At 48.1% G+C, this 23,578-nt stretch overlaps 1 protein-coding gene across 2 annotated transcripts in view; it reads left to right on the top strand.

Annotated features, from left to right (window-relative positions):
- Window positions 1–1,258: 1,258 nt before the first annotated feature.
- Window positions 1,259–23,578, top strand: part of LARGE1 (LARGE xylosyl- and glucuronyltransferase 1) — a 500,680-nt gene continuing 478,360 nt past the window's right edge. Inside the window, exon 1 of one of the 2 annotated variants that reach the window (XM_073213795.1) lies at window positions 1,259–1,748. The gene's annotated coding sequence lies outside the window, so the exon portion shown is untranslated. The remainder of the gene's footprint in view (window positions 1,749–23,578) is intronic. The other variant, XM_073213797.1, reaches the window with a different exon arrangement.

Genomic DNA, 23,578 nt, shown 5'->3' with positions numbered 1-23,578 from the left:
TTTTGTGCGAGGAGGGAAAGAGCAAGAATGAAGTCGGAACGGGGAGGGGCGCGTTGTGCGTGCACGGGGTGTGTGTGTAGTGCAAAGAAATTCAGTGTTCCCGAAAGAACAGGGAGTTTTGGACCAGATTCTTGGATACAGAGCCTAACACGATGCCTTTCAAAGCCTTTCGCCGTGGCTCCTCGCGGCTTCGGGCTGCTCCAAACCCTGACCACCTTCGAGACAAGCCGTGACTTGGAGCAGAAGTGGTGGTGGGGAAACTTCCTACTTCCCACGACGGCTGTTTTATGCATGGGGGAGTGCACAGGCTGCACGGCCCTGCAAGCCTGCAGACGTGTCTACGGCGGCAGCTGCACACCCCTCCTGCTTCCCTTCCCCCTCTTTCCGCGAGGCTCGCCAAGCCCAAGGCGGCCGGGAGCGGCCCGGGTGGGGGAGCAGGGCGGGGAGCTCCCAGCTTGCACCCTTTCTTCCCGACCCGGGCCGGGTTCCCGGCTCCGGGTGTTGCTTCAGCCTGCGTGCCGGCAAGCTGGAGAACTAGAAGGGAGGAGCCTCGCTGGGGGGGCGGAGCCTAGGCGAAGGCGGCCCCACCGCCCTCGCGGCTGTCACTGGCTGGCCGCGCCGTCACGGGGTGGAGGCGGGCACAGAGGTGGGCGCTGGCCCCGCCCCCGCTGGGAGCTCGGCCGGGGCGCGCGGTGCCCCCCCCCAGCTGCACAGACATGACACAGACACACAGTCACTGCAGCTGCTGAGGAAGCCCAGCGATCTGGGCACGCGGCGGCGGGGCCAGCCGGAGCCCGGACCCCAGCGTCTGCCCGTCCCCCGCCGGCCCCCGTGAGGCGGCCCCCGCCTGGCCAGGCGCGGGAGGCGGGGATCGCGCGCAGGCTCCGGCCAGCGGCGCCGGGCTGCCGGCGGCGGCTGCAGCGGCCGCCCAGCTCCGAGCGCCCAGCGCTCGGGGAAGCCGGCGCGTCTCCGAGGCGGCGGCGAAGAGGCCAGCAAGCGCTCCAGGCGGCAGCGGGGCCGCCCGCCTCGGTTCCCCGCACCCACCGCGCTGCGCCCCGCCTCCGCTCCGGTGACCTTCTCGGGGCGCCTCCCCCGGCCCCGCGCCCCCGGCCCCGAGCCCCAGGCCGGGGCGAGGCCCTCTCCAGCGCCTTCTTCCCGCGGAGCCGCGGACGGGCAGCGCAGGCCCGGGGGGAGGGGGTGCCGCGGCCGGCTGCAGCCTCCCCGCCGCCGTGCTCGGCGCCCGGCCCGGCCGGACCGCCGCTGCCCCGCCGCCTCGAGGGAGCCAGGGAGCCCGAAGCCGGGGGCGCGGCCGCGCTCGCCTCGCCGGGCCGGGAGCGGGCAGGCCCTGCCCTGAAGGGGCGAAGCGGCGGGGAGCGCGGGAGGTGGAACCGGCTCGGGCGGCCGCCCCGCGTCTCTCCCGAGCGCCTCCTCCCCAAGGCGGACCCAGGCCCCTGCCCATGCCGGGCGCCCCGGCTCGGAAGAGTCCCTGGGGCAGGCATCCGCTCCAGGCGGCGGCGCCGGAGGGAGAGGAAGAAAGGACAGTGCTCAGCTTGCGCGGCCCGGACCCTCCTCCCTGCAGCGTTTGGAGCTGGGGGCCGCCCCGAAGTCTGCGATTGGCCCGCAGCTGGGACTAGGGCAGCACCTGCCGGGACCCCGACCCGGACCCCCTGCGCCGCGGAGGCGACGGTGCCGCCGCGCCCCCCAGCCCTTCCGCGGTTTCCCTGTGTGTGGCGGCAGTCACAGCCAAGGTAAGAGCCCGGCGGCGCGAGAGAGCCGCCGCGGAGACGCCCTGGTGAGCGGCACCGGACAAGTTCTCCGAACCTGTAGCTGGTACCCCCTGTACTCAAGATCCCGGTGGAGAGGGAGGGGGAGGGCACAGCCTCTGCTCCCTGGACCGGCCGCCCTGGAGAGGCTGGAGGGGCAAGCCCCCCAGCCTCTGATGTCCCGAAACCCTTCCCAGGGCCCGCCCCGCTCCTAGGCACATGCGCTGCTAACAGGAAGCAAGCCAGGAGTTGTTCCCGGTGACACCGGGAGGTGATGTGCCCGCGCATTCACTCCCCCAGCCCCCTGCAGCTTGCTAGCGCTGAGCTCCTGTGCTCCTGGGAGTCGTTTGTGTTTGGAGCTGCCCCTCTTGGGCGATCCCCTACTTGCCTTTCCTGGTGTGATGCTGTGAAGAACTTTTCTTTGCTCCTTGTTGCAGAGGCCGGTTTGGGGTGAGCAGCCGCCACTTGCGAGGCATCTGTAGGACGGAGTGGTTGGGTAGCAGCGCTGTCTGTAGAGAGGAAGCCTAGCCGGCGTCAGTCCTGTTGGACAAAGCTGCTTGTAAGGAGTGATCAGTGTGCTGAGATCCACCCGTGTGAATGTTGCTGTTTCTGAAGGGTTGGAGTGACTGACTGTAAAGTTTGTGCATCCTTAAGTATTTTTGTACATTGCCTTCTAACCGTCTTTTAAATTTTGCTCTTAAGGAACCTCGGCCCTACAAGCTCGTCTTTGCCTGTTTGAAATTTATTAAACCTTTGAGCTTTCCTTGAAACAATCAGATTTTAAATGGGTCACTTCGGAGGGAACAGATTGTCTCTCCGACATTGAATGCATCCCCCCGTTGACCCTGTTTAATGGGGATGGATCTTTTTTTTTCCCGTCCCTGAGCTGAGGTACCTCGGTTGAGCAGGTTTCTGCTGAATTAGGAATCCGTGAATTTTGTCATTCAGTCCGTTAAAATGGTCTCCTGAGGGAGTGAAATAGCAGCTTACATTTTCCGTGAATGTCACAGGAAGTTTTATAGGGTCTTATGTAAGCTCCCTAGGAGACCTCAGGCTCCCTCTTCCTTCTTGGGCAGATTGGGGAAGGGGTGGCAGGTGGGGTACACCTCACCTAAACACAGATGCTGGCTCTCTGTGAGGCAGGTGGAAACTGGGAATGTTTATTCACTTATTGGAGTCACCTCTGGTTAATTTTTCTCCTCACCTGTTCCAGTTCTTCCCACCTCAGGAGTTAGCTTTGATAGACTTAAGATAAGGGACGGTTCTATATTAGGAAAGGAGTAAGTGATGGTTTTTTTCCTCATCTCTCCCAAGTGGGTGTCATGAATGAATTACTCACGGGCATGCGTCCTCACGGGGGATTAAAAAAAAAAAGACTGGCTTTAAGGTTTCACACGTCTCTTAGTGTACCTTTCTTTTTCAAGAGTGTTTTACTTTAGTGAAAATTACTTGAGGAGAACACACATTTATCAAGCCTGGCCCTGTTAATTCCATACCAGCAAGAAAACTAACTGGAACAGAGAGGTGAAAGTCATCACAGCTGAGATCATAGTGGATTTTCCAGAGTGGCGGGGAAAGGAAGCACATTCCCCCAGGAGGATACAAAGGTTTTTAAAGAAAAGATCGCATCATTCTGGAGGAGGCAGCTGTCACCGACAAGTGTGGGCCCTCTTACTTCACTTCAAGAAGTGTGCTGGGGTATGGGTTAGCTTTTTGGTGTGAAATAATGGAGATTCCTTTGGCTTCAAAGCCATACCTAGAAAGTCCTTGGAAATGAATTGAAGGGTTTTTCCATCTCACCGCAGGTCGTGGGGGTGCTTCCATCTCTTGGGAAGCGTGTGAAGGTTTCCTTGGGTTCTGGGTTCCTGAGCTATGCTTTAAAGTGGGTGTGGAATGCAGTGTCTCCATCCTTCAGCCACCTACAGTGACAGGACACTAGGGGGGACTAGTTTTCTGTTCCACCACCGATGAAGAAAACACAAGGGCCCATGTTACAAAGGCTATGATTTAACTTTAGGGATCATGAACCTAACTTTTTGGTACCTAGTGTGTGCTTGCACGAATGGGTGGATTCCAGATGCTTAAGTGATGGGCCTGATTACATCTGAAGTCATTTGGACAACTCAGAACTGTTTAACCACCAAGTGTTATGTGAGGCTCTGAAAAGATTCAGTTACAGTCTCTAAGTATTGGAGGGCAATAAATTTTGGGGAGACAGCACCCCCAGCAAACTCTGCCCCTTGGGAATTGAACCGTGCCAACTTTGAGTTCTCTAAGGGTTTGTAATTGGAACTCCCTGTTTTTGTGTTTGGACTGCATATCCCCTGCAGTCATCATAAAATCACACTGCTGGCACTGTAGGTGGGGCCAGAACATACTCCATCGAACTTACAGTTTCTCATGATCATCCCCTTAAAGTACATACCTTATATTTATGCAGATGTAACATAGCTTGGCAGTGTAGTAGCATTTTTGTCTCTGATGCTCTCTTCACTTTTAGTGGTATTAAATCATTAGTTTAGGTTTCTTCCAGCAGAAATGAAAGACAATTCTGTTTTTCTGAAGAAGAAAGCTCCCTTGTCCAGGCTTACCTTACCCACAGTGGCCAGCTCTTTTCTGAGCTGACTCCAGAGGTGGGCAGACAGGAGAGTTGAGAGGTCAAGTCCGAGAAGAGACTACCCAGTTCAGAATACTGGCACACAAGCAAACATAGCTAAGATTAGGTCTTACTGAATTCTAAAAGCCCCAACTCAGCATGTAGAATTAGACTCAGTGTTTGGAACCTGTGAACTGGTATGAGTTCTTATATTTTCCTGAACTCTGGTGTCTGGTAAGCTGCATTCATGGTTCTTTACCCATATGTATAGTGCATATTCAGGTAGTTTGAAGGGAGCTATTGTGGTCTGGGGAAAATGGTCAACATAAAGTTTTATTTCTGCTATTAAGCCTTTATAGATTGATTCTCATAGGTGCACTATAGCCAAGGGGTAAGAGATTGGAACAGGAAAATAATTTGCCATTGAGCATTAACTAGTAAACACTGGTCCAGGGGAAGCTAAGACTGTGGTGCTAAAGCATGAATGAAATCTTGTGAATTTCAGGAAAGTCAGGTGGCAGAGCTAGAGTAAGAGTGAGGCAGGATATTGGCTTTCCTTCGGGTCTGGGAATCAAGTGAAGGCATCTTGGTAGCCAGAGATCCTCAGAGAGCAGGGATCACACAGGGTCAGGGGTGTAACACCCTGAGGACTGACTGGAACCCCAGGCATGCTGCCATTGACACACCTTTGAGATGCAGCCACCTCACAGCGTCCATGAGCTTTGAGTGGCGACTGCTCTACTCCAGAGCATTTGACATCGACAGGTATTCAGGGGCTCAGTTCCTCTCTCGCCACATGGACATTTGGAGAGCAGTAGGCAACAGCCAGTAAAGTTAGGGCTTAATAAATGTGCTTTAGAAGAGTTTTCTCCTTTCACCTCAACAAGTTATAATTGAACATCTTTTATGTAGCAGACGCCATGCTCTGTGCAGAGGCTACAGAGGTTCCACATTTAGTTTATAGTCTTTTAGGGGAGGCAGACCTTGAACCATTACTGAGAGCTAAGTACTATGGTATAGGTCTGTTCCAAGGATAAATTTGAATTTGCCAGGATAGCAGAAAGGAGTGGGGAAACCCCTGGCAGAAAGAACAGCATGGAAACCTTAAAGTATGTACTGTGTATGGAGAACATTCATCAGTGTGGCTGGAAGCTGGGTTATTCTGGAAGAGGGAAACCTGGTGTCAGAAGGGAAATAGTTGAAATAAGATTCCATGCTGGGGACTGTCCCCTAGCTTCATGCTTTATATTCAAATGATGGCAAGAATGGTTGCTGCATAAGTTCCAAGCATCCTAGTTGATTATCCCACATTACTATGAAAAACAGAAAAATAAGTTTTCTTTTTTTTTGGTTCTTTATCTTTGTACATTTAGCATTTTGCCTGTTCTTTAAGAAACTATTAGCAATGCAAATAAAGAAACGGTCCCTTATCAACCATGAGTCTGCCCTCTTGTGTACATGAATGACATCTGGGGCTTTCATTAGGTGATTATGCAGCAGTGGGAGAAATGACAACATTACTTGACAAATGATATGGTATAGAAGAAAAATCCCCTGTGAGAATAAATTCCATTTTGTCAGCCTTGCTTCTGGGTAGACTTATAGTTGTGTTTAACAATTGCACAAGATTTTTGTGTTTGAACCATTTCAGTTCTGGCCTAAACTTTTTTTGCTGTTGGAAGAGTTTTATAATACTGAGAATGGGTGTGTGCTGTGCATGTGTGCATATGTGTGTGTTTTGTGGGCTGAGGCAACTATATAGTGAGGCAGAAAAGGAAGGATGTGACTAGTGGAGTCTATTTGAGAAAGTAGAAAATCAAAATTGCAGCAGCCATCCCCAGAGCCAGATATATTTCGTTCTTCAGAAGCAGGAGCCAGAAGGTCAATAGAGGTAAAAGAAACGTGTGTGTGTGTGTGTGTGCGTGTGTGTGTGTGTGTGTGGTCGTCTCTATCACCTTTCCCTCTGTTCAGTGGGAGGCAGGGTAGGTTAAGTAAAATCCGGAGATCCAGAGTCTTGCATCATCCTATGCTAACTTGCTGTGTGACCTTAGAATATTCTTGACTCCTCTGTGCTTCAGGCACTGTCTGTACATAAGTGAGTTCTTTACTTGGTAACTAGGGATGTAGAGGCCCAGAGAGGGAAAGGGCTTGCCCTAGGTTAGGGGCAAAGCTCAGACTAAGGTTTTCTAGCTTTCTAGCTCTGAAATGGGAAGAGGCCTGACCAGTTCAGAGGTGTACTCTTTCTTGAAATATACAACCCTGCAAGTATGCAATACCAAAGAAAATAATCACAATGTCTTTGCTGTGTTGGTACTAGATTCTGTATAATTGCAGATGGCATTAGAACTTCTCTGGTGTTATCAAGCCATTTACACAATGAGCAGCGAGACTTGCCTGTTAACTTCTTACATAGTATAGAAACCACTTGGTTTTGGAATGTTAGCTGTTTTTCAGAACTATTTGAGAATTAAGTGCTTTGTGATAAAAAGCAACGCTGAAAATTTAATTATTTCCAAATTAAGTAGATAAAGGCTGAGTTGACTCTTTGGGATTTTGCAAAGCCTGGACACTAATGTGTAACAGGGAACCCTTGCTTTTGGCCAGGGAGAGTTTTACTTTGCAGGGGAGCTGTTGAGTGAGTAGGGAAGGGGGGATGTTTGGAAGAAAAATTGATGCAGAAAAGCAATTGTGCACAAGTCAGGAAAAATGCAACCTGACTTAATTTTCTGCTTCCAAATTTGTGTTGTTAGAAAGCAGGCTCCTCCCACTCTGGCATTGTTCTCCTGAATTTAGAGGGCAGTGCTTATCAGAAAGAGGACATTTGAAGGAAGTGCAGTGTAAATATAAGGTCTGTTAGATTATTATTTCCATATTAAAGCTATGATAGGAGTGCCCTATTTTAGAATTTGGCTTATAAAATCTGATTTTAAGAGCAAATAAGATAAGTAACTGGGGACACAAAAGGATTTTTATTTTACAAGCAAGTTTCATAAGCAAGCCTTTTTAATAGCTAGTTCCTTTATTATATTTCAGGTTGACTAACACAACCATGGTGAACAAACACTTTTGGAAAGCTCACCTGTACATAAAACGAAGGATTTTTCAAATATAAACTTTTCAAGTGTTTTAATGGATAACTCTTTTGCTAAGGAGCCTGATACTGAAGCATGTTACTGAAAGCAGTTCAGGAGTTACATCAGTTTTCATAAGCATTAACCTACCCCATAGTGTTTCTTTGGTTACTTATTTACTTGTGGGCAGATTGCTTACTTAGCTGCTGTTCTTTCCGGAGGTAGCAATCATAACTACCCACGTGCATGAGCTCTTTTAACCCCTCTCACATTCTACCACCTCTAAGACTATATCAAGAACATAAGTGGTTTAAAATAAATTAGATAAGGGTTTCGATGAGTTTTCATAATTGCAGAGACATGGAATTAATTCCATTCTGCCTGAGTATTCAGTAGAGGCAGTAGGCATGAGGCACTTACACACAAATCGAAATCATGCTTGTCTCCCGGCTCTTCCTTCGCTGCAGCTGAAATATCTTGGGTTTTTGGTTTTTTTGTTCCTTTATCTCTTATGAAAGTTTCCAGAAAAGAACTTGTTTTAGGAATGAAATACAGGTAAGGCATTTAAAGCTCCAGAGGTAATTTTGGGCAACCTGGAGTTGTAGGTACTCACAGGTAGGGACTAGAATGGAAAATGCAGTCTCCTCCCTAATTTTAGCCTCTCTTGTCACCTTATGGGGCTGTGCTTTGGGCCAGCAGCAAACGCAGATGGAGATGAAGCCCTGGCCACTCGGGGAGGTTTGCCTTTATCACAGGCAGTCCTTTTTTTGAAGTTCCAAGGCCAATTGGGAAGAAAGGGCTGGCTGGTTTTTCTGTGGTAGCATTGAAATTTAGGAGGATTTATAGCAGAATATGCACATGTGGAAATTTCCTTCTTCCTCTTTTTTTCTTCTTTAATTTAAATTCGGGGGATCATGGGCTCTTCAGGGTTATTCTGTGGTTAGGGATGACCTGGGACACATTAAGCACGTATTTGTTATTAGGGAGTAAGGTTAACCTTTCTGTGGCTAACTGGGAACCATCCCCTCCCTACTGTTGTTTCCAGACTGTTGTGCAGGTCCTTAATAATGCCAGCACTATTTGTGTACCAGCCTTCTGGACTGATGGCAGCTGTCACCTGGGACTGGCATTTCGTGGTTGCTTCAGGAGCCAAGGAGGTACAGGCAGAGTGCTAAGCCGGGTGGAGCTCTTCCCACCTCCAGGCCTGGTGCCTAGCGCTTAGTGGGTCTGCATGAATTAAGGCATGCCCACGTGGAATGATTTGGTTTTGTAAAAGAATAAATGGTCGTGTTTTCAGTTTCATCAGGGGTGACAGGAGGAGAGGTGTGTGAAGCCCCGTGCACTTCAGACTTGAACTCCTTGTGGCCTCTCCAGGAAGCTCTTACTTTAAAAATGCAAAGGACATTTCAGGTCAGCAGAATGAATGCTCTTAGGGGTCATTGTTGTGGTTCAAACACTGATGGCTTTGTAAAAAGTACCGGAATGTGTTGTGTGCTTTGTTTACTCTGAATTTGTAGGGATTTTGGCTTATCTGGCATGAGAGGAGTGGGTAAGGTCTCGAGCTTGGTCAGACGTACATGCTGGGTTCCCTGAAAATGGCTTCAGAAGCATTTGAAATACAGCAAAGCTCACCGTGGGTTGTTGGTAATATTTGCCGTGCTGGTGAGGACGACTATGAAATGACTTAGGTGTGGCTGCTGAGGTAGGACGGTGCAGTGGGCTTGAGAAAAAGGTGGGGAACTCCGGTGCTCATCTCTGGTGGAAAGGCCTCTCCCCTGCCATCCTGGTGTCTTTTCCTCTTCTCTGCTTACATGAATCATTCCCACCTGGGCTGTTCAGTATCCTCAGTACTCATTGATGCCTTCTCTGAGTAAGGCAGAGCTGCCGTGCTGAGACACCACCAGGCCTGGTAGAGACTAGGCCCCACTGGGCCAGCTCCTTCATTGCACAGCCGTGGACGCTGAGGCCAGGGAGACAAGAGAGCCCCCCCAGAGAGGGAAGGCAGGCCCAGAGCCCTGCTTCCTGGCTGCCCTGTGCAGCCCGCGGCTGTGCCTTCTCACTCCAGCTGCCACGTGTCTGTCCTCAGCCCCCATCCCTTCCCTCTGATACACTCCAATCCGCCCCACATCCAAAAGCATGTTCCTTTTGGCCATTTTGTGTCATTTCATCCTTATAGCAATCCGACAGGGTGGGTGGTCAGATGGGGAAGCTGAGGTTCGCCCAGGTCACATGATCCTGAGCACGGAGCAGGGACTTGACTCTCAGTGTTCAGATTGCCAGTCTGCGGCCTCCGTGCTGACCTTGCTCCTGGCTTCCGCCCCCGCCAGCACTCACTGTATGTCCCGTGACTCTGCGGAGTCCTCGTCTGAGCCTCTTGGCTGTCGCCTAATAACGTCCCTTATTCCTTCTTGGGTCTGTTACTTCTCCTTTGTGCCTCACACCTGTCCTCTCTCCTTTCTCTGCTTGGAAGTTCTCCTGGCCCCAGGCCCTGTGCACTTGTCTCCTTAATGCCATTTCTGTCCCTTGTTCACTGTCCACTAAGCCAGAGTTCATCAGCTAAGAATCACTAACCTCCCACAACGTGAGGGTCTCAGCTTGACGTCAGAAGCACAGAGGGGAGGTGGTCACCGGCCATCCTCATCCAGTAGCTTGTCTGGGTCGGGGAGGTAAATGCTCATAAAAGCATGAGCAAAGTGCAGTGGGCCCACTGTGTTGGGTAGCATTATGCTTGAGGGCATCAAGGAGTAAAAGAATCTTAGGTCTGGGTCTCAGTGACTAGGAGATGAAGGGTGGAGTGAGGGGAGACATTACCCAGGAAAACCCCAAAGGCTGTGCTTGTCTTCTTCTGCTTGGCATTGCCAAAAATATCTATATTCTTTCCTTATTTCCTCACTTATGGGTCAGCTCCTTAAGCTTTGTGTCCGGGTTATGCTCATCTGTGTATCTACGGGCACGTCCTGCTACAATCCTAGCACTTAGGAATCCTTCAATAAACGTGTATTAAATTAAGTTGAAAGCCTTCTGTCCTCACCCTCAAGGGACATAGTTGGAAAGATTGGGAAAAAATGTGTGATAAGTTAAGCGATAACAGAAGAGTCAAATGAACAGTCAGAGCAACAGTATTAACAGCGTGGCGGTGCAGTTAATGGGTGTGGATTATTGAGGCTGGAAGTTGATGGGAAATCAGAGATGGGAGCTTTATAGCTGCTTCAGTGCAATGGGGGTGGGATTTGAGTTGGGTCTTGGGTCACAGGATAATCAAAATCTAATGGAAGAATTGAAGGGAGGTCGAGGGGTCAGGTGAGGTTGGTAAATGCACAGATACGTGTTTTTGGGTTACACGGTAAGCCGGTTTGGGATTCTGTTAACCAGGATTTGGAGATGAAGTTGGCATGCTAGGATGGGGCCATGCGCTTTTGGAAGGTAGAGTGGCTTTTGATCAGCAGGATGGTAGAGCGAAAGCTCTGTTTTAGGAGAATGAACTTAGTAACTGTTTTGGGCTCAGATTGGAGTGGAGGAGATGGAAGCTGGGAGGTCATTGAACAGGCTTTTGTACTAGTTCAAATATGAAGTTCTAAAGGCCACTGGGCTAGAACTGATACAATAGGATGGAGGTCAAGGAAAAGCTTCTGAACTTTTCTCCAGTCCCAATTATTGGTAGTGAAGTCTAAGATGGTTTTCATTGCCTACCGGGAAGCAGCCTCATTGGAACAAAGTCCACTTGTGACACCGGCAGCAATTCTTAAAATAACACTTTCTCCCTTGGCCATGGGGAGGGAGTTTGGGTGAAAATGCACACCCCCTGCACAGCTTCTGTCATTGAAGATATGTTCAGATGGGCCCAGGGTTAAAGAACAACTTTTTTTTCTAGCCTTGGATGACACCCAGGGAGGGGTGGAATAGAGAAAATTCTTCTTTCCCTCATGAGTGGTTCCTGAAGCAGCTGCAGAGAGCTAGGGGCAACATGACTGGAGTTGTGACATCTGGGCTCCGGATCCACCTTAAAGGGAAGCTGTGCTGGGCTTCCCGTGACTGGTGGTGTTCCTGTGCCTGAGGAGGGCTTGCTGAGAGATTACAGTTCCAGCTTTTCAGAATTCTAGAGTAAGCCGTCTGGATAACAGAATTTTTCAAATAGGAATGTCCAGCTCCTTATAGATAGAGCATTTTTATTTTTAGTCTTTAAACAAAAGGGTTTTTCTTGAATATTCTGCTCATTTACGCTCACTGGCTCACTCTCAGCCTCTGAAAAACACCCACCTTACTTCTCAGGGCACACAAAACTTCAAAACTGGCTCAGACAGACCATCCTCCAAACTTTTCTTGATACTAAGCGTGGAACTGCATCTGGACCTTGCTGTTGTGCTTCCTGGACCATATCCCCGGTCCCTTCGGCGGGCTGTCCCACCGGAGTAGACAGTCCTCCAGTAAGGACGGTGGCTCAGGACTCCGGGGAACTTCAGTTCAGTGCTTTCCTGTCTGCCTGGAATGTGCTGCCTGCCCAGTACGTGGGGTGGTCATGGTGGTGGAGCTGGGGGTGATGATGGGGATGGAGGAGATGGAGGTGGTGCAGGTGGAGAAGGGGACCTTGCCCTCTCTCCAGACTAAGAAGTGTCTTCACACAGGCCCTCAAGGCTGAATATTGAAGTTTGGGGAGGGGAGAGCTTAAGGCCTTTGCACCCCCTGCTGCTCGCCCTCCCCCTGGTCTGTGTAATCTCCACTGATGTGTTGGTACCACCCCCCCTTCCCCACCCACTTCCTCTCCTCACATATCTCTTCTGTTTCCTGCCTTAACCTTCTGCTTTTCTCTGCTTTTTCCATTTCCTTAGCTCTTTAGCCTTCTCTTTTCTCCTCTTAGGCTTTTTAAACCCTGATGGAGAATACCAGGCTTTTCCTTTCTGTCCCATAGGCCTTACCACCAAAGGTTTGATTCTCTCTGGCCACATGGTTGGTCCCTAGATGCTGATGGGGCCTCCGACCATGGTGTCTGTTTACTGGCCTTAATACTCCTTCACCTCAGTTCTCCTTAGAAACCCAGTTGCAGAATGGCAGTCATCATTGCTTGAGAGGTTAGACTGATGAGGTGTGGCTAGGGAGGACTAGATAAATTTGTGCAGAGGTTCATCACCATTGCCTCAAAACTTCTTCTGTTAACCATGGGTGTATGTTGGAATATTTAGTCTTGTGTCTGGTATTTGTGAGGCCCATTTGGGTTTTTATTATACTTCCCTTGCAAGCCAGGCATTGGTGCTGCATGAATAGGTTTGCTTAGCGAATCACAGGAGGGGTAGATGAACCCTGGGCTTATCAAACGGTCCAGTGACCAGGGCACTGCAAGGTTTTATGGACGTGGCCCTTTGCGTGGGAGTTGGTTACATGATTCTTGACGCCCTGCTGCTTTGCCAGAGGCGATCTAACTTAATACACAGCCACGGTTGCTTTCTCTGGCTCTTACTTTTTGACATTTCCCTTTTTTCTTCTGCTTGGGTTTATCTATAACTCCTGTTGAAAAAGCATTTTTGAGCTCATTAAATCTGTTAATGTCTGTGTAATGCTTAGGACGGGGCGGGTGCACAGAGCACATTCAGCATTAGCTGTTGTCATTGTCGTTATTGAACATTTCTCCCCTCTCCTCGTTACTTGCTCTTCGTGTCCCTTCTGTTGTGCTTGGTGAATTGGTTCCCGGGGATGAGGCTGTGGGCCACAGGCTTCCCCTTTCAGGCCTGTCCAGAGACCTCAGGAGGTGTGCGGAGGAGCTGAAGGTCAAGGTACGCATGTGCCCACCGATCACCCGAGGCCATTTTTCAGGAATTTCTCTGTCCACCTTTCTCCTTTTTCTCATTGAAATTTGAGCTCTGACAGGTAGGGGAGATGAGAGTCAATGAATAGTTCAGGAAAGCATTCTTAGCAAGTTGTGATTAACAGTGTTTAAAATGAGAGTGACAGTAATAATGGTGGTAACAGTTTTAGCCACCATTTACTGAACACTTATTATGTGCTTCTAAAGTGTGCTTTCCATGCCTGATGCCTTTTGATCCTTACGACAACCCTCTGAAGCTGTGTAATTTCATTTAACAGGTGAGGAAACTGAGGTGTATAGAGGTTATTATTGCCCAAGTGATAAAGCCACAGACTGGGACCCAGTTCTCACTCTAGAATATTTCCTCTTAATCTCTGTCCCAGAATCCGCTAGCCCAGCTACCTTGACACTGGAGTATATGTACCCCTGGATACATGAAGACTTTCTGTGGAGTATGCATAGTTTTAAGGCAATCAATTTGTAGGTTTTCAACTTCTATATGGACCTTTCCCTGAAATTCACTAGACTGAGACCACCCTTCCCAGGTCCATGTTTCTTCCTACCACCTCCCTTTTCCCAGCCACCCTGCATTTTATGAAGGCACATCTCTGACCCAACACCAGTCTTACTCTGGTGCATTGCTCTGAGTATAAATCTCAAGGGGCAGTTAGCGAAGGAATTGTTTGGAATTGATATGTGGGAACCGTCTTATAATGAAGGCATTCCTGCGTGGCTGCCTCTTACCACCATGCTCTTAGACCTGTTTAAACTTGGTGCTAGAAATAGGACATTTGGGCCCCTGCCTCATGCTAAGAAATTACATAACATTTTCAGAGCTGAAAAAATAATTTGCTCTTGAGTTTTTACACTGCATGATGGGTTCTAACATTAGATTCTGTTTAAAAATGTGATGTGAAACTTTTATTTGAAAACATGAATGCTTACAGTATGCTGGAAATTCTGTCCTTAGAGATTATTTAGTTCATGGTGAAAACTTTAGAAGGCAGCCTAAAAATAGGCAAGGTGGTACAAGTTTTTCAAGTTTCAGAATTCAGCAAAAGCTTGAAGATCATTGTCTTGTATTTGCCCCTAAGATACTGAAGTTTGGAGTGGGCAGTTCTTAAGTTGTTTTCCACTAATTTTTTTTTCTTTAACCATAGAATTTTAAGGGCATCAGTGTTTCCTAAGGCTCATATACTGCTCTCCTGGTTAAGCACCCTGGAAATTTATATGGAGTTTCAGTAAAATGTAAGCACACTTCAAGTTTTCATGAACTTTTGAAACATGGAGCCTATGCACATGATCGTGTATACCAGAGCATCTCAGTGGCTCCTTGAGGACTGTTGCAGACATCAATGATAAAAACCCAATTCACACTGATGTTGAGGAAAAAAAAGGGCTTTATTTGCTCAGATAACTAAAACACAGGGGGAAGAGTCAGGCAGTGCTCGATCTCTTTCTCCAATGTCATCCAGAAACTGTTGCTCCATCTCTTTTCGCATGTTGCTCTGCTTTTTCGCATGTTGGCTTCATTCTCAGGTAGAGTGTCCCTGTGGGATGGCAGAGATAGTCTTCAGAAGCCACAGACTTACACCCTGCCCGTTTCACCATTACAGCTGAAGGAAAGCATCTTTTCCCCATAGATCTGATAAAAATCGTGGTCATGATTTGCTTAGAAGGGCTGAGGTCACATCCCTGGGGCTGGAATGGGAGAAAGGTCAGTCCTATTTGAATTGCTTGGAGAGTGGGGAAGGGGCGATTCCCGAAGAGAAGCTGGGCAAACAAAACCCCCCAAATACTCAGTAGGAAGATTGATCTGAAGATCTTGAAGTCGTATGAAACAACTTCAGGGCTTCTCTCCAAAACCCTTTTATTCTCCTGGGTGTGCTTCCTTCACATACACCACCAGTCAACACTTTTGCTGCCCTGATGCCCATCTGCTCACTGACGCAATGACACTGTCTGTTCCCTACTTTGGTGATTTCCAGACTTTTAAGGAAATGCTAGAAAGTCCCTGACTTACTGTATTGGGTGATTTTTTTTTTAAGACCATTATGTGATTAAATAAGAAATAAAAAATCCTGGAACACCATCTGTGTTATCTGCTAGGGCTGCCGTAACGAAATACCGCAGACTTGGTGGCTTAACAACAGAAAATTATTGTCTTTCAGTTCTAGAGGCCAGAAGTCCACAATCAAGGTGTCAGCAGGGTTTTATTTCTTCTGAGGCCCGTCTTCTTGGCTTGCAAAAGGCCCTTTTCTCCCTGTGTCTTCACACTGTCTTCCCTCTGTGTGCGTCCTAATCTCCTCTTTTAGTAAGAACATCAGTCATACTGGATTAAGACCTAGCCCTGTCGACCTCATTTAACCTTCATCATCTATTTAAAGACCCCATCTCCAAGTACCTTCACATTCTGAGGTGCTGGAGGCTAAGGTTTCAACATAAGGATCTGGGGCTGGGGTTGGGGGACACAGTTCAGCCCATAACCCCATCTGTTATTTTAACTCTGTGAATGGGCTATATTTTGAAAAATATTACACACACTTTGTTTAAAACACACATCAGTAACAGGTCCACCTGTGCAAATGCAGACGGACCATTTTAGGGATGGTAAGCTTGATGCAGTTTGTCCCTTGGGTACGCCGTGCCTCCTTAGGAGGTGTAGGGAGAAGACCAAGTGTAGAGATAAGAACTGGTCGCGAGTTTGCCAAAAATGCTTGGGATCAGAAAGTAGGAATCTGGACCTTTCTCCTCCCTCAGCTCAGTGCGGCATGGTTGATGCTGTAACACCATCCCTGAAATACCCTGAGGGTGGGCTTTGGCTGTGAAACGAGTTTTAGGACTCATTTAGGAATGGGGCCGGAGTCTCCCCTTGAAGCGAATGGCTCCCATTAGAGCCCGTCTTTACTCTTTCCACTGGAACTGTGGATTATCTGGCCATGAGCTCTGCTGGGCTCCTCTTGTGCCAGGGCTGGTATGTGAAGGAGCATCTTGTCTTCCTGCTTTTTGTGTCTTAGGGAACAAAGTTTGCAAGTGAGGGTTTTATGAGTCAGTTTGACCCAGGTTCCTAAAGGGCCGCTGTTGGGTCAGAAATCGCTTTCCATTCACACCCAGAGCTCAGCTTTAAACTCCACAGGTGACAAACCCATCTGTTAATCTGCTTTGCCAAGCAGTTGTCATTGTTCTTGTCCCTGTGTTAATTATTGTTTTACTATGGCTTGTGTGTTCCTTGTCTGGCCTTCGATGTTTGTAATGGAACAGCGCGGCTGGAAGATGTTGGGGAGTAGGTAGCCGCTTGTCAGTAGTCTTTTCATGTCGAAAACCCCAAATCCCCCACCCAAATTTTGCTTATTTATGCTTCAGAAATGTAATAATTAATGCTTTGGAAAGCTGTTTGCTGCAGGACATGGTTACAGTGCACATATGTTACCTTGGAAGACGAAGTTTTGAAAAATGTATCCACCCATCATCATGCCTTCGTATGCCAATGTGGGCTGTGTTCACTGATTGGGAGATTGTCTTCACTGAAAGCAGGTCGCAGTCTCATAGAACTGGAACCAGGAGGTAGAAGTTTTGACAGAGCATTTTTTTTGTGATTTGCATGTTTTTGCCAGCTCACCTTGGGTAAGGTGCGTGCCTTCTCTGTATTAGTACTTCCAAATATGGTCACATTCTGAGGTACTGGGGGTTGGGATTTCAACGTACCTTACTTGGGGCATACAGCTCAGCCTATCACGCTGAGCCTTATTTTTCCTCCTCACAAGGTCCATCACCTGTACCCACCTTCCCTATAAGGAGCAAAGACAGTCACTGGAGAAAGCACTGGGTGGTGGCAGCATGCCTCAGGGGGTGTTAGCTGTTTCTTATTCCTCCTTTATGGTATCTAATGAGCATTTGCACCTGACGGATGACATGTTCTATCCGGTTTTTCAATTTAAAGTTCTTTGGGACATGTGCATGTTTGACCTGAACTGTGTGTTTCCTGGAAACCCTCGGCAAGTTGGCAGCAGACTTGCAAGGGGAGCAGCACCCTGCGGGGAGAGCTGTGCCCCTTTGGAGTCTGAGATTGCTGTGTTGCCTGCCTCGTGCTGACCTGCTGGCCGCTCACAGCTGCCCTGCGGTGCCGTTTGGATGTAAATCCTGAGCAATCCGTCCCAAGCCTTGAATCTTTCATGGAGAGCACGGGAATGGGTGCTCCTTGCATTGGTTTGCTTTCATGAGTTGTGTTTTGATATTCAAGAGCTGTTCACTGGGGCAGAGGCTACGAATGTTTTCAGAATGCGTTTCTCTTTTGCCTTCTAATAATTTGCAGCAGATAAGAAGAACAGCTATAAAACAAATAAACCAAAAACAACCCTCAAAACCCTCATGCTGACATTTAAAGGATTTGTGTCTTTAACTTCCTTCTACATACAACAGAATATATGTTGCTGTCTGAATATATGTACATCTGAATGTGTTCTTTGAGATGCTCAAAGCTCTGTGGAAACCTCACCTCTCTGTTAAATAGGTGTTAGCATTGTTCCCATTAGCTGGATCAGTTTCCAGGGGCTGCAGGCCATTAATGTTTTGCTGTGTTCCCTGACGTCCTTCACTCATTCAGTGAATGGGCATCATCTGCTTTGTGCCAGGCACTGTGCTGGGCAATGGGGTGAGAACAAAATGACTTATTCTGGGTGGCCTGCTTCATTGTGACTGGGATCGGTTATCTCTGTCCTGGATGTAGGCAAAGGTGCTTCCTTTGCCACTTACCACCCACATTCTGGGTTAAAAGCTACCACATTTCTGCTACCACTTGGTATTTATTGGGTTGTTAGACCAGATTTTGCAAAGCCAGAAACATCACTCGGTTAGAAGGAATCTTCTTTATTACATTCCCAAGAGACTGTTCAGTGGGCTTTGATGATTCATAAAACTCCGCTCTATTTCTGACACGAGAGAGCTTGTAACTTTTGTGCCTTTTCTGAACTTGAGCCCTTTATAGAGTATTTTGAGAGTTGGGCACTGTCAGGCGGGTTTTATATCCATGCCTCTCGGATGGGTGATGCAGTTCTTGGATCCATCTTGTTATATGGCTGCCTTGTGCAATGCCATTCTTGGAAGCATTGCATCGCAAGAAGTGTTCTTTTCATGGTGAGATTTAGCTGTGGAAGTTGAAATGGGAATGCCTGAAAGGATTCTTGGTGTCACCACGCTGCAGGCAGGAGTCGACGGCCATCTTGCAGAAGAGCAAAGGGGACTTGCTGCCTTGTTTGCTTCTGATGGCGCAGAGTTGTGGTGGTCTGGCTGAGCGCATCCTTTCCTTACATACTTACCATTCCATCTACCTCTTGGTGGATCACATTGGGAGAGGACTTGTTACAATGTTTATAATGAGCTGTCTTGCAAAACAGCTTGGGAAGGAGGGGGCGGGCGGGAAGGTTTTTACATGGCTGGAAGAAGGAACTGGTGGAGGACGCCTTGAACAGTTGCATAACAGGTTGGTTTTAACATAAGATGAAGCTTGCTGTGACCTTGTTGGGAGAGAGAAGGAAATGCAAGTTTTATTATCTGGCTTAAAGCTCTTGTTTCTGCATCTTACATAGATGCAGAACCTTCAGGACTCCAAGGAGGCATGTGGACACTGGTTTGTTTGGCAGGTGAGGACATTTTAGCCCAGGAGGTCAAAGGGCCTAAGATCACACCAACTTAATGGTAAAACCCAAGCGCCCTGACTTCCAGCCTCTTGCAGTCTTTTTCCAGCCCTGCTGCCTTGCACGTTCTTCAGTGGTTCTTCAAGCCTGACTGAACTGCTAACTGGGCACATGGGCCCCCCCAAAGACATGGCATGGCCCTGCTGGTAATGGTTGGGTGCCTTTTGGGTTTCTACAGCCGTGGCCACATTGAGTTTGGAAGGAATGACAGGGCTGGGTGTTGTTTTTTAAGCTGGGTCTCATTGCTACGATTATTGAATGTATCTTTTAAAGATGAATATAAAACAGCTACCCTCCCAAGCATATCATAAAACAAATTATGCCCTTGCCACCCAGAAGTACAGAGAAACAGCAGGCTCTTCGTGGCACTGAGAGTAATGGCTACAATATTAAAACAATGATGGGAAAACCAGGATCCAGTAGCTGAGAGGCAGGGAGGAAAACAGTCCCATAACCCCCCAGGGATAATGGGTCTCAACGACAGGTCTCTGTGATTTATTGCACTTAATGTACTTGTTTTATTTGTCCCCTTCAACACGGAGCTTTGTCACTGAAGGGATTTGATAATGGCCTGTTTGCAGTCACTTAGACTCCATAATAAAGCGCCACACTTTTGGCTGTCTGGAGAGTCTTGGCCTCATTGGCATTCCCCCTCCTGTTTCACCTTCACAGGATGAGATGGGATGAATGGAGATAAGGTCTTCTTTGCTGCCCCGCGTCTGTCCGTCACGCCATCCGACCCAACCCCTGCCACAGTACCAGGCTAACTCGGTGGCTGTCCAGACCCCACTTGCCTCCCTCTTTGATCTTGTGTTACTTTGGGACAGCACAGGAAGGAACCCCTTGTTGTGGCCATAATAATAGATCCCCAGAATTTTGGGTTCCTGAATTGCCAATGGTAGTTTAGTGCTTGCGGCTTTTTGGGTAAACAAAATTCAAGCAGAGAAGGGGCTTGTGGGAGGCTTTGCAAAAGAACGGACTTGATTTAAAGCCTGTAGTTCTGATCGTGGTTGCCTGCTGCTTTGCAAAGAAGGGTGTGTCTCATTGAATAGTGGTGAGTGAATCACCCAGAGGTTTCTTTCCAGCTTCTCCTGCGTTTTCCAGGACAGGAGCTGCTCAAGGGATTGGCCTGTTTCCTGGAAAACTACCCCTTAACCTGCTAAGGTTTGGGTGGAGAATTCCCAAAGCAACACACAGGGGGAAATGGCTAGAAAAGAGTCTCCAAGTCTCTTCTAACTCTAAGTGTCCTGTCTTTGAGGACCTCTCCTGGTGCTCTGTTGTCCCATGTGGCCCGTGGGGAAGGTGCTCTCTGTGTTGCATCTGTACTCAGCCCCCTCTGGCCAGCGCAGGGGGACACGACTGCTTTCACTAGGAGATTTTCTGAATACCAAGAGAACAAGTACCTAATTACAGAAAGGTCGACCAGTATAACAGGAACACCCTTAAATGCTGAATGATCAGTAAACTGAGGGTGGCTATGGGGTTAGTGTTCCAGGGCCCCTGCAGAGGGAGCACTGCAGGTGCTGTTAAGTTTGCACATTCTAGCATCCTTGCTGGAGAGGTGGGGCTGGCAGTGTTAAATTGCTCTTGGGTACTCGGCACCCTTTCCTCTCCCTCTGTCCCTGTCCAGAGTCTTAGCAGGCTCCAAAACCTCTCTGTGCCAGGATAGGTCCATGTTGGCCTCAGAACTGCCCATGGCACCATAGGATTCAGCATTTCCACTTCCGGGTACATACCCAAAAGAGTCAAAAGCAGGGACGTGAACAGATACTTGTGCACCTAGGTTTATAGCAGCGTTCTTCACAAAAGAAGGAACAAACCCAGTGTCCATCAGTGGGTGAATGGATAAACACTATGTGGCATATCCATACAAGGGAATATTATTCAACCTTAAAAAGACAGAAATTCTGACACATGCTACGACGTAGACAAACCTTGAAGACATTATGGTAAGTGAAATGAGCTGGTCATAAAAGGACAGATATTCATGATTCCACTTGTGCAAGATACCTAGAATAAATTTATAGGGACAGGAAGAATGGTTGTTGCTGGGGCCCTTGGAAGCAGGGCCTGAGGATGGGGAGTTAGCATTTAATGGGTGCAGAGTTTTAGTTAGGGAAGATGAAAAGGTTCTAGAGATGGATGGTTGTGAGGGTCGCACAACAGTGTAAATGTTCTTAATTTCACTGAACTGTACACTTACAAATGGTTAAAGTGCAACTGTTGTGGAAAGCAATATGGAGGTTCCTCCAAAAACTAAAAATAGAAATACCATTTGACCCAGAAATTCCACTCCTACTAATTTACCTGAAGAAAACAAGATCCTTGATTTGAAAAGGCATATGCACCCTTATGTTTATTGCAGCACTGTTTACAATAGCCAAGATATAGAAGCAACCTAAGTGTCCATAAGTAGATGAATGGATAAAGAAAATGTGGTACATATACACAGTGGAGTATTACTCAGCCATAAGAAGAAAACAAATCCTGCCATTTGGAGCAACATGGATGGATCTAGAGGGTATTATATGCTCAGTGAAATAAGCCAAGTGGAAAAAGATAAGTACCAAATGACTTTACTCAATTGTGGAGTATAACAACAAAGCAAAACAAAGGAACAAAATTGAAGTAAACTCATAGAATCTGAGAAGGGTCCAGTGGTTACCAAAGGGGAGGGCTTGGGGAGGGTGGATGGGGAGGGAGAACAGGATGAAGGAGCACTACAATTCACAATCACAATATAGGCAGGTCACGGGGACAGCAGCACAGCACAGAGAATACAATTAATGTCTCTGTAACGTCTTACTACATTGATAGACAGTGACCGCAGTGGAGGGGGTGAGGACTTGACAATATGGGAGAATGCTGAACCACTGTGTTGTGTATGTGAAACCATCATAAGATTGTATATCAATGATACCTCAATAAAAAGAAGTTCAAAAAATGGTTAAAATGATAACATTTTCACGTGTATTTTATCACATTGAAAGAGAAGAGTGGTTCCCTGTGACCCCCACCCTCTAATGATCGTGCACTTGTGTAATCCCTTCCACTTGGTGTGAGTGGGACTTGTGACTTGTTCTAACTGATAAGAGTACAGCAGAGGCGACAGAAAGTCACTTTTGTGATTACGTTTGCTGGCTGACTTGCTGTAGGAGCTCTCTGTGCGGCTTGAGGAAGTTGGGGTGCTGGGGCAGCCCACATGGCAAGGAGCTGTGGGTGACCCCCTGCCGGCCACCAGCAGGGAAGCAGGCGCTCTGTCCTACAGCACAAGGGAGTGAATTTTCTGCCAGTACCATGGCGAGCTTGCAGGTGGGTTCACCCCCAGAGCCTCCACCTGGGAACACCGTGATTGCACGCCTTGGGAGACTACACTGAGGACCCAGCTAAGCCATAGCCAGACTCCGGAGCTGCAGAAGCTGTGAGGCAATAAATGTGTGCTGTTTCAAGCTGCCACCTTGGTGGCACTTTGTCACAGAGCCATGGATAACTAACACAGAGCCTCACAGGAGACTTGTCGGAATTTAATCCATTCTGGTTTTCCACCCTGGTTGCCTTGGACCTCCATCTTCCCTTCGTGTCCACTGGGAGTGTGCAGGTGGCCTGCTTTTCTGCTTTCTATTTGTGCTTAGGTGTGTCCATTATTAGAGCCACTTCACCCTTCTGGTTCCTTCCCCATCGCTGGTTTGTGGTTTGAGGGGTGTGTCCCATCCCCCACTGGTGGAAAGAACAGTAGTTTTTAGCCCAATGACTAAAGTTGCCAGGGGCTCAGGTCCCAAGTCCGCCCACCTCTGTGTAGGTGAGTCTCCTTCATGGCCTCACTTTCGTGCCTGCTTGCAGAGGCTAAACCCGGTATCTTGCCTCAGTTACAGTGCTCAATCTGCAAAATGTAGGCAATTAGATTTTCTAGGGTGGCTCTGATTTCAAATGTTCTGCCCCATTTGTCGTCCCCATAAACCATGAAATTGTCCCGTATATTCTGTTTTGGTATATAAGCTCTTTTTGGACTGGCTCCCTTGCAGTAAATTACTAAGAGTTGCTGCCATTTTTTGAGTCCCTGCTGAATGGCAAACACTTGATTAATGATTCTTGTTGCATCTTCCCGTCAGCCCCAGTGAGGTGCAGATCATGGTGCCTGACTTATGGAGGACCGGCAGGGTTTATATTCTGTCGAAGGTCACATGGAACTTGTGTGTGTCCAAACCAGGATTAGAACTCCAAAACTGCCCTCTAACTTGTCTGGGTTTACTGCCTCGGAAGAGTACAGGGATGTTTCTGCCAGATCCTGTGTCCCAGTTTTGCTTGGAAAGTAATAGAGCTGCTGCACATAGGCTTACTTCTTCCGACTTACTTCCTACTCAACCACAGTGAAAGGGATAAAGGGGCAGGATACACACCGGGAAAGGTTAATTATACTCAGCTCTTTGTGTCTGCATGGACTGCCTTTTGTCATTGCTTAGAGTTCATGGTTCAATCCGGAGTTTGCAGTTTTCCCACATCACTTGAGTGCCCCTTGATGGGAGGTACTAGATTGCAGACGTCTTGTGGGTAAGGACCCCATGTGTGTGTCTGTTTGAGTGAATATATGACAGTTTACCTGTCACGGGGGCTTTGTATAACTTTATTTAGTCCTTGATTTAAAAGCTTTTGAAGGCGGA

The sequence above is a fragment of the Manis javanica genome, chromosome 10 (genome assembly GCF_040802235.1).
Source record: "Manis javanica isolate MJ-LG chromosome 10, MJ_LKY, whole genome shotgun sequence".
In the NCBI taxonomy this organism is placed as follows: domain Eukaryota; kingdom Metazoa; phylum Chordata; class Mammalia; order Pholidota; family Manidae; genus Manis; species Manis javanica.
Note: the sequence above shows the minus strand (reverse complement) of the source record. Positions and strands in the feature narration are given on the sequence as shown.